This window comes from Zonotrichia albicollis, chromosome 6 (assembly GCF_047830755.1).
Source record: "Zonotrichia albicollis isolate bZonAlb1 chromosome 6, bZonAlb1.hap1, whole genome shotgun sequence".
NCBI lineage: Eukaryota > Metazoa > Chordata > Aves > Passeriformes > Passerellidae > Zonotrichia > Zonotrichia albicollis.
The window spans coordinates 36,175,780-36,191,085 of NC_133824.1; positions in this window are offsets into that span (position 1 = coordinate 36,175,780).

Genomic DNA, 15,306 nt, shown 5'->3' on the forward strand with positions numbered 1-15,306 from the left:
GCCATCTGTCCCTCAGTGTGTCGGGGCTGGGCCACCAAGTGCCCTTAGCAGTTTGAGGTACATAACAATGATTCAGCCATACTTGTTATAAAGGCAGCTTCCATGGATTTTGAAAACTGATCAGGGACTGGTCCCTCTTCCTGGGACAGTTTGATTAGTAGGCATTAAAAGGTAATTGCATTTAAGTAATTCAGTAATGTATTTGCAGTGAGTCAAATGCTGGAATAAGAGGAACAAGGTAGAAACCAAGGAAAGGTGTCATCTAACAAGCATTGGGCTGTGAGTACTGTTAACAGCATGTACTGCATGATCGACCTTTTTTGTTTGTTTTAATGAGGATAATCCACCCTAATTTTGGAATAATGAAGCGACATTGAGATGGTCAGTGCACACCAAGGCCTCAGTGCTGGCAGGAGTGATCTGCTGACAGAAGGCACTGTGTATTTCACACTGCAGCTGCAGAACTTCACAGCTCACAATTTTTATTATTATGCAGCTGATTAATTGTTTCTGTAGTTTTGTTACCACCTGAAAATACTGCTGCTGTATAAAGTGCCAGCCCCATGCAACCAAAGTGTGTTGGTGTCAACTAAGAGATGTCTTGGTTTAAAAAGTCATTTTGCAGCAAATAAAATTTATCTGCATAACGCTGCACACCCGCTACTCTTGGTCGGTGGAAGAGTGATGGCAGCTCTGTCCATGTCACTCTCAGGTGTGTTGGTACGCAAGAGAACGCATTGTCACCTGCCAGGAGTCTTTGAGGAGTCACAGATGTACCAGTGTTCCTGCATCAGCTTTTGGACAACAGACAGATTGAGAAACTAGCTGGCAGTGTCAGCAAATAAAGCAAATGGAAGAAGGAAAGGGATTAGCAGAGTAAAGATCAAGGAATTTCAAAGTGGGGTTGGGGATGTTATCAAATTTACAGTTTGTCAGACATTCATCAGACAATTGAGCAAACTATTAAAGTAATCCTGTTTCTTCCTTGCATCAGACACAAATTTTCAACTCTCAAAATCCAAATTCTCAAAACAAATTAAGTTTTTGCATTTAGAGACAATTATAAGAATTTTTTGTGTCACTCATAGTGAAGTGGTTGCATTCAGAATGATGGACTTCAGTAGGTACCTGTGGTGCCTGTTGTGCATTAATTCACTGTCTCCTGGCATAACTGTTTTCTTCTGAGCTTCCTCACAGTCTCTGTGTAGCCCTGTGTTTTACCTCTGAAAGACAGCAGGAGCTGGGTTTTTTTAAGTTTATATTCAATTCTGCTGAGGAATTTCCCAAAGACTTGATCTTATAATTCATTATTTTGCTCCTTCAGTTGCCTAAGCTACAAAATCCATATAATACTTACTATTTTCTAAACTGCTTTGATATTCTTGCATGAAAAGCAGCTAAGAGCAAATGACTACTGCAGAATGCCAGAAATGCCAGCCAGAAGCCATCAATAAGCAGCAGACAAAAAGCTACCAATATTCATGCTAGAGTTAAAAAAATTCCCTGAGATATCAGAACACTTCTGAAATTGTTAATTGGAATTAGGGCTTCAGTTATTTGTGCCTTCAAAAGTACCAATCTCTAGGAGTGCCCTTGTTTTCATGCCCCATCTGATATTTTAAAAGATCAGTGCAAACAAAAAGCCATGCCAAGATCTTGAAGGAAGAGGGAAAAGGATAGAAGAGATTTGTGCCACATTTTATACTTATAGAGAAAGTCCTGAACAATCCAATGACAGGGACAAAAAAGAAAAGCAAGCCCATTTCAAGACAGCAAAATTTATCACCCTCCTGGAAGAATGCTGAAGATTGGGTAATACAGCAACAATTTTCCAGCCACAAAGGCACAATAACTATCATGTTAGATAAATACTACCGTGATTCAGAATAGTTTGGTCACATCAATAGTGGAGCACGGAAACATTCAGAGAAAACACAGCTATCCTCACCATCACAGACAATAGCAAGTGCTACAAACACACAAGGCACAATAATCAGTTGGAGGAAATCATTGTCCCAGTGTTTTTCTGACACAGCAACATCTCCTCACCTGTGGACAAATCCTCCAGCCATGCATCCTTGTGAGCCCCAGAGCAGCTGGGAGCTGAACTTTCGCAACAGTGAGACATTTCCAACACACATTTCCTCCATGAAACTGTGGGGTAAATAATTCCTGCCTCTTGTCAGAAAGCTCCTAAAAATTGAGAGAGGTGTGCTACAATTTTATGGAATTTGTTACAATTCAGAGATTGAATTCAGAGAACTGGGAGAACAGGAACGTTGTAAAGAATTCTTGACTGCTCTTCCTAGCTTACATTTTGCATAAGCCGTTGCCATTATGGCATTTTTTTTTTTAAACACTGAAATATTGTTTCAGGAAGTCTTACCTGTTCTAATGTCTAATAGGACATTGAAATTATTTTTCTTACATGAAGCTTTATTCAACATTGTTCTATGCTTTTTGCTGATTTTCTTTAAACTTTTAGTGTGAAAAAATAAAAAAAAAAAGACAAGGCAATATAATGGGGGCCAAATTTTTAAAAATAAAAGTAGAATAATTTTCATTGCCAAACATAGGTATGAACCAAAATATCAAAAAATGCACTCATGAAATTTCAAGCCTTTGAATGTCATAAAAACATTATGTTGTGAAAACATTAAAATCCAGTTAAGCTATAATTTAGACATTTAAACCTGACATTTAAACTTTAAAACATCTTCTAAGTAATTTATATTTTGGAGTGTGTCATTGACAGGAATCACAATTGTGAGGAGTTTCAAAATGAAAAAAACCTCAAATTACCCAGCTCAGAGAGGTATAATCTGACTTATTTTTACTTATGTCCCAGCTCTTCCTCTCAAGCTCACACAGATACTTGCCTAATTGTTTGCAGTGCATCATATTCTATTCCACAGTTCCTAAAATAATTCCCTTTACAATTTTATCAATCTCTCCCTTTAAAAGGACAACAATTGGGCCTGATTTTCAGAAATATTAGGTAGCAAGACCTCTAATTTACTGTAGCAAGGGTGACAAGAATTCAGTATCAAGTTTCTTATGGTATAAATCCAAAACGAAAGAATAAAAAGCAATAGATATTAAAGAAAATATGCACCCTAATTAAATATATATTTCTCTAAAGTTGATTTTTTTATACTGATATTCGATAAAAAATAAGTCTATGAATAAATATGCACTTATAAATTCTGTTTAGGGTTACTTAAAGTTTATTATACTTAAGCAATTCTTTTGTGTAGGAGTTATTGTACACTAGCAGCTATGCTACTTGTCTGTTAGATCAAAGACAATTAAAAAACAATTAATATTGCCAGTGTCTTGCTGAAGAGTATTCTCCAGCTAAAACTAGTGTTGTCCAACATTTCTGTGGAGGTAAGAAAATGCCTGAGCAAGCGAATCCAACAAAAAACCAATCCCACTAAATATTAACACCTAAACTTAAAACCTATCAAACCTGGGTGAGGTTGAATTCAAAATAAATCACAAGCAAGGGACGGTTGGGCAGGCAAAAGTATCCCAGCACCCATTTCATGGAATGCCAAGCAAATCTGGTTTGCCCGACTGGCTGCCTCATTCCTTGGGTGCCCACCCACGGGTGGTGGCCACAGGGGCTCTCATGTCCCCCATGCTCAGTGTTGCGCTCACTGATCACCCTCTAGATCTAGGCTTTAAACAAATTTAAGGGAAGGTAAAATTGAGTCTGTCTGCCTCTCCTAGTAATGTGATGGATGGAGTACACTGAAGGTATTCAGCAAATAAGAAAAAAGAAAAAATGTTTCAAGTATTTTATAGCATGAGTTGCATATTTTAAATTAACAATCAGCAGTAGACAATGAACAAGCAGATATAGGACAAAATGTTCCTGTTCTAGACTGAGACAGTTAAATATTTTCTAACAAGCATAGTTTCAAGGTGGTAATTCACAGTACAATTCAGAAAGAAATATTGTACGCAGTTTCACATAATAAACCTTTTCTTATGAAAATCTCAGAGAAAAGTCTTTGGTATTTCATATTAAAATTGTTCACATGATTTTAAAACAAATGTAATGGCCCATTACACTTTTGTGCCCCTCAACACACTTTGCATACAAATTGAAAATAACATCTTACTGCTTCTTTTTTATTGAAGTCAAAGCAAAAGAATGCATCCAGTCCAAGGATTTGAATATACTCAGTTTATTTAAAAGTATTAAACTAGTTCTATCAGCTTTGATCTTTCAAATACCCAAACTTCCCTATGTCAGAAACCCTCACTTTAAGTAAATTAAATAAGAATATCTGTCTACCTTATTGCAAAGTAATGCTGCAGAATTTATACTTTCCCTATGTTGAAGACCTTCTATCTAACTTCATTTATTTTGGTTACAATCTTACATGAAAGGAAAGGGCCCCTATTGAATTCAATTAGAGGTTTTTATTTTCTATGAATCAGACCAAGATACTAGGTACAACATTCAGCTGACAGGTGTTATTGCAGCTACAGCTGCTTGATGATCTGGCCCAATATGACTTGACTGCTTGTTTTGTTCAAAAAGCCACGATGCTGTTGGCCAAAAGAATTCATGGCCAAACAGACGTTTTTAAAGCCATCCATTGCTTAACATTCTGCCAGCTAAAGAAGGGAAGTAGCAGGAATTCTAACCTCCATGTTTCTTTACTTTGTTTATTAACACAAGAAAGGGAAGGGTAGGGAATGTTTTACCTCCATACTGCTTTGTTCACAAAGTTGTTTTTTATCTGTTATAAATTCAGCTGCAAAAGCAGGTGAGTGGTTTTCTGATACAATATCTGATTTCTGGGTTTGGTTCTTCATAGTCTAATATTCCTAACTTTTTTCTTCCCATGGAAATTAGATTAAAAGTATCAAAACATATAATACATATATGTTAAATATGCATCAGGAAAAAATCAACCTGAAAATGGGATTTAGAAAAAAGTACTTCTAATTGAGAAGTTATTTGATAGCCCTCTACTCCAAAATCGTGTTTTAGAGGGTGGGTATTAAATTAAGATAGTTAATGGATTTGTTTGTGGAAATATCTGCACACTTTCTTAAAGGAAACCCACAGAAGACACTGTTCAGTCAGCTGAGAACAGGTTTTAAAGAAGGTGCCAAAAACAACAAATTGCTCTTCTGAAAATTAAGAGTCCCCCTATGAGCTGAAGTCTTGCTGAAGCTGATCAAAGGACCTGCAGGGTCAGTGATGCTCTGGGACTTCAGCCCTGCCCCTTACAATTCCTCAGAGGGTTTGTTTGGTTTGTTGTAGCTGACTTGAGCCATCGCACACGGTGGCAGCTTTTCCTGTGCTCTCAAAGCTCCTTTCTTGGCAAGGTGTGTCCCCTTTAATTCCAGAGAGGGAGGAACTCCATTTCTTCTGAGACTGGACAAGTTTATCACCTTTTTAGAGACATCACTAGCTGTGTGAAGTAATTTGGGCATAACTTCAGCACCAGCCTGTACCTTGGCAGACTCTCTTTCAGCATGGTCTTTTTTCCTTTCTGTGCAGCCTAGTAGACTTTTACTATCCTAAATATTTTATTTACCATTAGCTGTAATAATGAAATCACAGTTTGAAATCATGCACCACTGCCTTAGTATTGGATGGTTAGGTTTACTTTTTATACCCTAAGCAATAACATGTCAGGTGAGAGGCTGTTTTCTGTTTTTCATGTGCTTTCTAATCTGTGTAAATCTGCAGGGTTTTGACCAGCATTCAAAACCAGGCAGGTATTTCCAGAATATCTGCAAAAATGTTTGCAGGAATTCCAAACAGATTAAAATTGTGACTGTCCTGGTAGAATCACTACAAGGTTTTTACTCCAGCAGTGTTTGTACTATATGCTTCAGTTAATTAAGAGTCATTGAAAAGACTAAAAATACAGTAGTTATGAAACTCTTCTTTATCCCTTGGAACTATGCTGAACAATGCACTGCTGACTTCCTTGCTAGATTACTGGAAGGCAAATATTAAATTCTAGCAAAGAGGCAATTACTAAATCTGTGTTTGTAATTAATTCACTGCTGATTAGTTCTGACATGTGAGCAGTCTGTCTGGACCTAAAAAGGCAGTTAAATAGAGGAAAAAAGTTGTAGTGTAAAATAACATTTGATTCTGTTATGAGCAAAAACAATAACATTAAATGAACACTGATTTTTTTTTTTTTTTTTTTTTGAGGTGGCAAGATTTGGAAATTTGCCCTTTTTCCATCCTAAACATCTCACATTGCTTTCAATGATTTTATTCTTGATGCTATACTGGATATCTGGACCAAGCCTGGTGGAAATCATTACAGATCTATTGAAGATTATTGTTTACTTCATATTATTGCAGGCATAGGTGTGATTTTTGTTTATTGACCTATTTGTTACAAGTAATCATGCAAAAAACACATTCTGTTTTTCACCATTGTTTCTCAGCAGCTGTACTAATTAGAACATTTAAGTAATCCAGTTGTACACCTTGTGTTTTTAAGTGACTGACAAAACATCTGTAAGTGCTAGTATTGGAAGAGAACAGCTGTAAATGTTCTCTGCATTAGCATAAATTACCTGGTGAATATCAATAAATGCTTCTGCAGAAATAAGATTGCTGCAGGGATATTTCAGTAGCTCACACTAATCAACTAAAATAAAATGTAAACAGCTCCAAAATTAGACTCAGTAAATCATATCGCACCTAGCTGGGAAATAAAGTATGAGTTCTAGTTTTTCAATTCAGAGGCACTGAAGAAATACATTTAAATTTCCCTTAACACTGTTACTCTTCTTGTTACTCCTTCTGAAAGCTTTCTTCTCATGAAAACAACTTCTTGATCTTTTAATACGAATAAACTGCTCCTGAGGCAGAGTGGAAGTACAAGCATGGTGTATGGATTTATACACCCTCTTTGTTTCATCTGGCAGCTCCAAAGGCATTCAGCAGCCAGGTATATTTCCTTTCTTCCCATTGGCTCATGTCTCAGCATGACCCCAGTTTGACCCTGGATCTGCAGCATTCCAAGCTAAAGAAATGATACAGCAGCGCGGTGGGAATTAGAAACAGTATCTCTGATTAAACTATTGATCAGCCTCTCTGCTGAAGCTAAGGTGCTCCTCCATTTGGAATTAAGCTACTGAACATGCCTTGCCACTGGGTGAAAGGCCTGACCCAAACATTGAAAAGATACAGGAATGCTGAGATAAAGACATGCAAGAAAGGTGGAAGGAATCTTGGGATTGGTTACAAAAAATCTATCATAGTGAAAGGAAGTTTGCACAAAAATTTAGCAGCCCTGTTGTAACAATTGTTATTGTCTATCACCATCATGCCTGCTATCCAAACCCTGAGCAGGACTCAAGGAATGGAGTTCTGTTTTTAAAACTTAGCCAAAAGAGTGGTGCCTCATTTTGATGCTGAAGTGGGTGCATGTCTTAGGTGGGGAAGATACTGATAATACTCATGTCCAAGGCACTGGAGAAAGGAAAACTAGAGGGAAAATTATGGAAAGAGGTAAGGTTTTGCCAAAGGGACTAAAGAGCAGAATAACTCAGAGCATCATCACTCTAAGATTTAATAGTGTAAGACTGTATTTGTCAGGCTAAATAAAATGCAGTAACCAGAAGCTGAAGCCCAGCCACAGGGGCAGAGCTGGATCTTTGGGCAGCTGCAGACAATGAACACAAGTTTGAGTTAAAGATGTTTGCCTGCTGCAAAAAGAATTGATCAAGCCACAGCCAAGAGCATTTTATAACTTTGGCTGTTCAGTACACAGCAGGGACAGACCAAGGCATGGCTTAGGAGCTGAGATGACAGAGGACGCAGAGATTTTCCATCAAATGCCTGTTGTTGATAAGTTCATGTCTTTGCATAGGGTAATATGCATGCCAGTTATGGAAATCATCATTCCTGGACTATGTCCTGAGTTCATGTTAATTTCTTTAAAATGCTAATTACTGTAACTTCTGTGTCTTCTCACTATATGCCTTTTAGACTTTAGGCTCATTTGAGCAACATAAAGGACAAATGTTTTCATATGTTGTCAATTAAATAATAAAATTTAGTAGTCTAGTCTATTTCTTCTTCAAGAAACACAGAAAAAAATAGAAGTTGCAATGAACACCTCACCTGCAATAAATTTTCTTGTAGATACTGCTTTTCCATAGCCAGTTCAAATAACAGCGCCTCTTCTTCCATCAGTGGTCAAATTGAATTATGTCAATGGGCAGCATTAGGAATGCACTGAGTATAATGTAGTTATCTGTAAAAATCAAGAGCAACAACATATTACAGCTCAGGCTATTCCAGTTTGCCTGCGTGTGGTCCATGTACTGCTCCTAAAACAGCTCTGTGATTTGAAGTTGATCTGAGACAGTAATGAAATATCTTGTAGAGATGCTTCTTTCTGTGCCTTCATATAAACAGAAAAATTCAATATGGTAAGTATCACTGTTGCAAACACTGCATTCATGTGTAAATCTTAAACTTTTAGAATATTGAAGTAGGAAGTCATTAGAATTGAAATGTCAGGAAGAAATACTTTCTGTGAATATGAACCTAGCCTTATTGAAAGCCATTCATAATTAATATTTCATCAGCTGCCTGATGGTAACTTCTAAGCTAAATTAGCTGAAGAGGGTGAAATTAAACATTTGTAAATGGAATGTTCCTGTTCACTTATGACTGTCTCCACAAGAAGTCTCTACAGCAATACACAGGTAAATATGCTTCATTCTCACTCCTGTGTTTTCTAAGGTGGATAATGTTCCTGAATAGTGGATATTTAACATAAAATAAAGATTATTTTATATCTTCTTACTTGAACAGTCTGTTCATTAGGGTGACATTGAAATGCTCTGAATCAGCATAAAAATTGACAAAAAATGACCAAAAAAATTGGGAAAAACAATAATTAAATAAAACAAGACTATTGGGTCTGTTTCCCCTTGAGAAGTAAATAAAATAGTACCTGTCTCATTCCCACACAGGTATGCTATACTATCACCACAAACAATGGAAAATATTATTCCTTTAGGAGAGCACGTTCTCATTTTCTACTTAAAATTATAGATTTTTTTTCTTTCCTGAGAACTTTGTGAATCTGAGTGACCTGATGAGGAAAAATTACTTCCTTTTGGTTATAGTTCCTACCATCAATTATTTATCCCTCCTCAGCTGGATAGAGGGCTGATTTTTTAGGCTGCTAATCTGCTGAACATTACAGCAGATAAGATGCTGCAAATTATATGTTGAGAAAAACAGGTAGATGCTGTGTTACTGAAATCAGTTGGTGTGTAGCTTGCAAAGGGTCTGCTGGCCTCTATAAAGTGTGAAATTATCCCTGCAGCAGCCACTGTGACCTCTAAGAGGGATTTCTTGACTACTGTGGTGATAACAACTACAATTAAGCTGAGATCTGTGCATGTCAATCGTAGCTTTTATTCTCTTACTGTTTGATGTTTTTAAAAAATCCGACATTTTGCAACAGCAGGATTCATAGCAGAGAGCACAAACTGGGGTCACTGTTGTGTATTAGCTTAATTAATCCCTCTGACCATGTTTTACAATTTTATACAGCATCACCCCAATTATGCAGGAACAGACTGCTTTTATGCCTCCTACATCTATTTAATATCAACTCCAGTTCAGAACAAAAAAGATTCATGAGTTTTGCCATGCATTCTCTAAATCGACCATAAATTATACAGTGTGTTACAGAAACAAAGGGAAGCAACCACAGTACAGTAAATCACTCAGCAATTCAGACTGATCGTGATGGGCTTCTATTCATTGCTGAAAACTTTCTATTAATTGCTGAAAAAGTAGGCAATACTGCTACTTTTTAATACTAATTTTTTTTTTCTGTGAACTTTGTCTTAATTTTTTCTCCTTTTGCCATTAGCTTTCCTTTTGTGTTGTTTTTTGCAAATTTGACAGCTAATGAAGTTACTATGGCAAATTCAATAGGGAAGAAGAAAGAAGACATTGAAAGACATTTTGAGAAACTGCATTTTGAAATCAGTACTAGTGTGAACATTTTGAATATGAAACTCAATTCTCAAAAATTGTACCAATGAGTTATGTGAATCTTGTGCCCAGTGACACTGCTCAGAGTTTTGCACATCAAACATTCACATTCAGCTGACTGGAAACAATCTATAAACTGGACATGATTTTTCAAATTCCATTTACAAAACAATAAATGTCTTCACATAGTTTTCAAACAGAAAAGAACAGATATTTTTAGCCACCTTGTTTCACTTAGGAAGAAGTGCACATGATCTTTTCCTGTGAAGGACTGCAAGGAGATGGCTGCATGCCCTCCAGTCGTGAGAATGCAGGGCTTGTAGGTATCAATCTGTCAAAAATGCTTAAAGAGCATAATTTCCCAAGCCATCCAGTTATCATTTCACCAGTGTGGTCTCAGCTTCACAGCTTATTGCGTGTGCCACATACAGAGTTACAGAGAGGGTTATTTTCTGTCTTGCTGCTGATGGATAAGGAGCAGTGACAGGAAAATCAATGAGTAATCAATTCAGTGGGTAATAGATACAGCCCTTTGGGGTGGCCAGGCATGGGGGAACTGTACTTCATGGGCTGCTAAACTCAGAGGGCAGAAAGGCATGAATGTGTAATTTGTCTTTTTTACCATACACAGTACCAGAAACGGCAAGCTGCAAGAAAGGAAGCATTTAGGAAAGAAATGGATCAGGAGGTCAATGGAGCAGCTACCACTGACCTTTGTAACTCTGAATCACACCCGTAACAAGGAACTGTGATGAAGGGCAGGGTATAAAATCATGCTTCTTTTTTAACCACTGTTCTGTGTTTCAATAGTTTCAAAAATATTGGGTTATTCTCAACATAGAAAATAGAAAACCATATAATCTCTGTGAGGAAATAAACAATGGTCCTTAGAACACCAGCATAGTCATTTAGTACCAGCAAATGTGACTTTTTTTCAGTTTTGGATGTTTTGTTCAGATACCATCACAGGGATCATTTACATAATGTGACTGTAGTTTTTAAGTGCTAAGATTAGTTTATAAATGTGAAGTTTATGACCATGCTATCAGAAGAAATGTTCATTCAGATTAGAAAAAAGGAAATTAATAGAAAGCATTTACTCCACCTCCTAAATAATCATTCTGGTTAGAGATACTTTTGTATGAATCTGAATGGCCAAGTGAGATATGAAGTGTGTTAATTCATTTACTAAAAGTTAAAAATATGTATAGCTTATTTCTTATAAGCATTAGATCTACTACAGTTATGAGCAAATATAATATCCATATTGCCTTGTGTTTGCTTCCTCAAAGTTCCTGCATTTTTCTCTAGAATCCTTATCAATTCTGACAGTACTGTTATGGTTTTTCAGTATACTGGTATGTTTATGCTTATTTAGTATTTCTCCGTCTCTCCTTCTCTATGATATTTCTTTATTTTCACATTAAAAGCTACCAGACAATCAGTTTTAGTTCTGTAATGAAAAATCACTTTGGTTTGTGCAGCTTTTTTTAAATGATCAGGAGGATTTTAAAGCATTCACTGATAGTAAAGAAGATAAAATCATGCATGAATGCTCAATTTGCAATTTCTTTCTTAAGCTGAATATGTAGTCAGTGATTTGCCAGTATGCTTGATCAGAGAAGTTTAAGTCATCATTGAAAACAGAGAGAGTAAAGTTTAAAAGTTCATTCCATTTATATGCAGAAACATATATATATATATATATATATATATATATATATATATATACAGTTACTTAAAATTATATATATTTCTGAGACTATAGTATTAATTTGATAACCCAAATAAACTTGTGCAGAGCAACCATTTTATAAATTAGCTTATGGGTTTTACACTTTTCTCTCTGGTCATAAAGTAACTGTATTTCTGCACTGGATAAATAGTTTTTAGTCTGCGAGGGTGTTGCAGTTCATCATTAGAATTAGCAGAGTGGCCATTAACTTGCAAAATACCATTTTTGATCTGTGTTCAAATAAATAGAACTTCTGAAATGAGAGGATAAGGAACAAATAATGAGAAATATAAATAATTAATATTAAAAACCACAGGTATCTCTTAAGAATTAATGTTATTCTGAATGTATTTAAAATATTCTTGCCTCAGATGACTGTAAGAAGATGTATAGTTTTTCTAGGAAGTTCTTGCTGATGGAGAAAATTAACATCTAGCTGTTCCCCTACAGTTCATTCATCTGAAATAGCTTGGATAAACAAATAAATTTTCGAAGTATTAGCAGTTTCATAAAGCAAGAAAGGTCTGCTTCTCCTCTGTTTATGATGCAGGTTTCTCATTTTTTAGGGCTTCCTACATCACATTCATCCATTATAGCTAGCCTGGTTCTTCCTATTAACGATAATTACTAGTTTGAATAAATGCTTTTCTTCTAGGTGCAAAAAGGGAGTTCAAATACTGTCATTGTTACCTGATGAGTAAGATCATTATGTTCTCCTAGTGAAATTAAGAACAGCTTCTGGTTTCATTGTCTCTGTTATTGAGAAGCAGATCTGCTCCTTAAGCTGTGGGAGCCGGGGCCGGAGGTTCCCCGGCAGGAAGCGCTGAGCTCCATCCGTGCAATCGGATTTGCGATGCTCACCCAGCAACCAGCAATTATCCTGCGACGGGGGCACCGCCGGCGATAAGGGCGCGCACAGCGCCCTGCTCAAAAAAGGAGATAAGGGAGAGTTCCAGGCAGCGGATTAGGGAGCCAGCCTGTTGGCTTTCATGACTTGAGCAAGGGAAAAAGAGAGCAGTGCCTTCCCATCTGTCTGCCTTCTATCCATCGCTGATAGATTCCTGAACACCTGCGCTGCACCTGCATCACCGACGGTTCCTCACGCGTGTGCTACGAGCCCCGGTGGTGGTGTCTGGGGACAGGGAAAGGTGCTCCACAGGAATCGGGAGTAAAGAGTTACGGGTTTCATACGAGAGAACTGCTTGCTGGAAAATTACAAATGTATTTTCATTTTTGCTCTTCTTTTTTCTTACAAGCAAGTTGTCTAACCAGCTGTGATTTTTGTGGCTGACATCTGCTGAGAAAATCAGTAGAGATTTGCTACTTGTAAATGACAGGTAACTGCATCAAGAGCACTGCCTAAGCCAAGCTGAGCTGTCAAAACCAAAATTCCCACAGTGGATTGCAAAAGTAAAACTTATGTACTTTTTAAGGGTCTATCCAAAACAAAATATTCCAAACTCTTCCTATTTTCTCTTATTAAACAGCCTTGGGCTTGCACTGGAAAACCCAACAAAGAGATTTCACTGATGTTTTCATGTTCTACAGTGTGGTTTCTAGGATATGCATTACTTAAACACAACTGGATCCTGTCTGTGGAAATGGACCTAACACTTATCTTTGCACTATGTTTTTCTAAATGTTAGTTCACTGCCCTCCCTCCATGGTCTGAGTTTTAGCTGATGAATCTTACAAAGTGTCAGAAGAAATCAAAATATTCTGGATGATCAGAACAGTGAAGTATTGAACAGCCATGAAGTATTTTAAAAAACTTTACCCTAGAAACTGAGTGTGTCATAAAAGCCCAATCATTATATAGAATTGAAGGACCACCTTTTAATCTGAATGAATGGTGAAAAGAAGCATCAAAAACAAGGATTCAAATGTCCTGAGTCAAGTCTTAATCAGTGGTTTGGATTTTTGTTTTTTGGGATTCTTTTACTTGAGGAGGTATGAAACAGAGATAAGTTTTTAAAAGAGGTTTAAAACAATCGTGTCTTTATGATTTGCTTTAGATTATTATTTTAGTCTTGAAGTCAGCTTCAAGACTAAAATATGGGTTAAATGTTCTTTCAGGATTATTTTCTTCAACCTCAATAAGAAAATAAAAAGATGAGAGGAAAAACACATGAGAGTCTCAAATAATTGTTATGTTTGCACACTAAATATTGTGAGGTTATTTACAAAGTAACAAAACATTTTTCGTTTTTTTCTGGGTAAATTACCATTAAGGTCCATTTAGCCACTGCAAAAATAAGTCCTCTCTGATTGGGTTACTCAGCTGTCCCACTGACATTTTCACAATTAGCCTCAAACACCTGCAAAATCCTTAATGGAGATCTTCTTGATACAGTAGTTACATTACTGCCTTGGAGAGAGCTGGACTCTACAGCCGTGCACTGATATTATTGTAGCAACAGCTTAATTTTTCAGCTTGCAGATACAGACCCAAGTCTTTGGGAGTTAATCTGCTGGGCCCATCATTTTAAGAGTAAACAGCTTATCTTTATTTCTTCAGACTTCTGACGTTTAGAGGATTTTGGATGTGCAGTTCTCTGGGGAAGCTGTCTAGGAGGCGTGGAATTTATTATGTTAGAAAGCAAGCAAGCTGTGATGGTGTGATGAAAATTCTCCCTTGTGCTCACTGTGCTCACTTGTCCAACTGGTTTCATGCACTGTTTAACAAGGCATCAACCAACTTCAGCAAGACAGGAGATACCTGAGGAACACTCACAAAGTGCAAGAACTGCGATTTCCTGCTAGGCATGACATCTTCATGAAAATAAAAAGGCAATTTTTGGTACAAGGAATCTGCTTCAGTAAACTGTGAGCGACATTCAGATCCTCGGCTCATCTAATTCAGTTTGACTCCGTTAGAGTCAATGACATCACATCAATATTCACCAACTGAGCATTTAACCCAGAAGGCTGAAATCATGAGAAGTCACTTCAGAGACAATACTGGCAACTTTGAGAGTAGATTTGCTTTGCCATTCATACTTTAGTCTGCATTTAGAGATCCACTCTGACTAGTGTGTCCTTTGTTATCAAATTATGGCTGCTAATAAGGAGAGGAGAACAAGATGACTGTCATCTTTTAAATTCCTTCTTTTCCACTTCTCTGTAGAAACCTCTTCTGTGTTTTGCCTCTTCAGATGCAAAATCAAAATAGCATGAAAATAATTGATACGTGATTTATATAATCTTCCAGTGTTTAGGGTTAAGTGTGGTTTTGGATAAAGCATCTCTGGGTGTTTGAGGCATCCTCAAATCTAGGAAAACACAATTTTTGGCTTGCTTAGCAGCAAGGAATGGATTTGGCTTTATGAAAAAGTACTTCAGACACATTGACACATCATGTATCTCTTGGAAGTAATGGAAAGTGGTTATTTAAAGAAGGCAAAGAGGGAGATAAACATACAATTACCAGCTGCTTTTTTAAATTATTAGCTGGAGAGGGGAGAAATATGAAATTAATACAGTAACCATCTATAGCTATACAGTATTTGTGCTGTGTCCATGGAACAGCATGGAATTGAGACGGCCA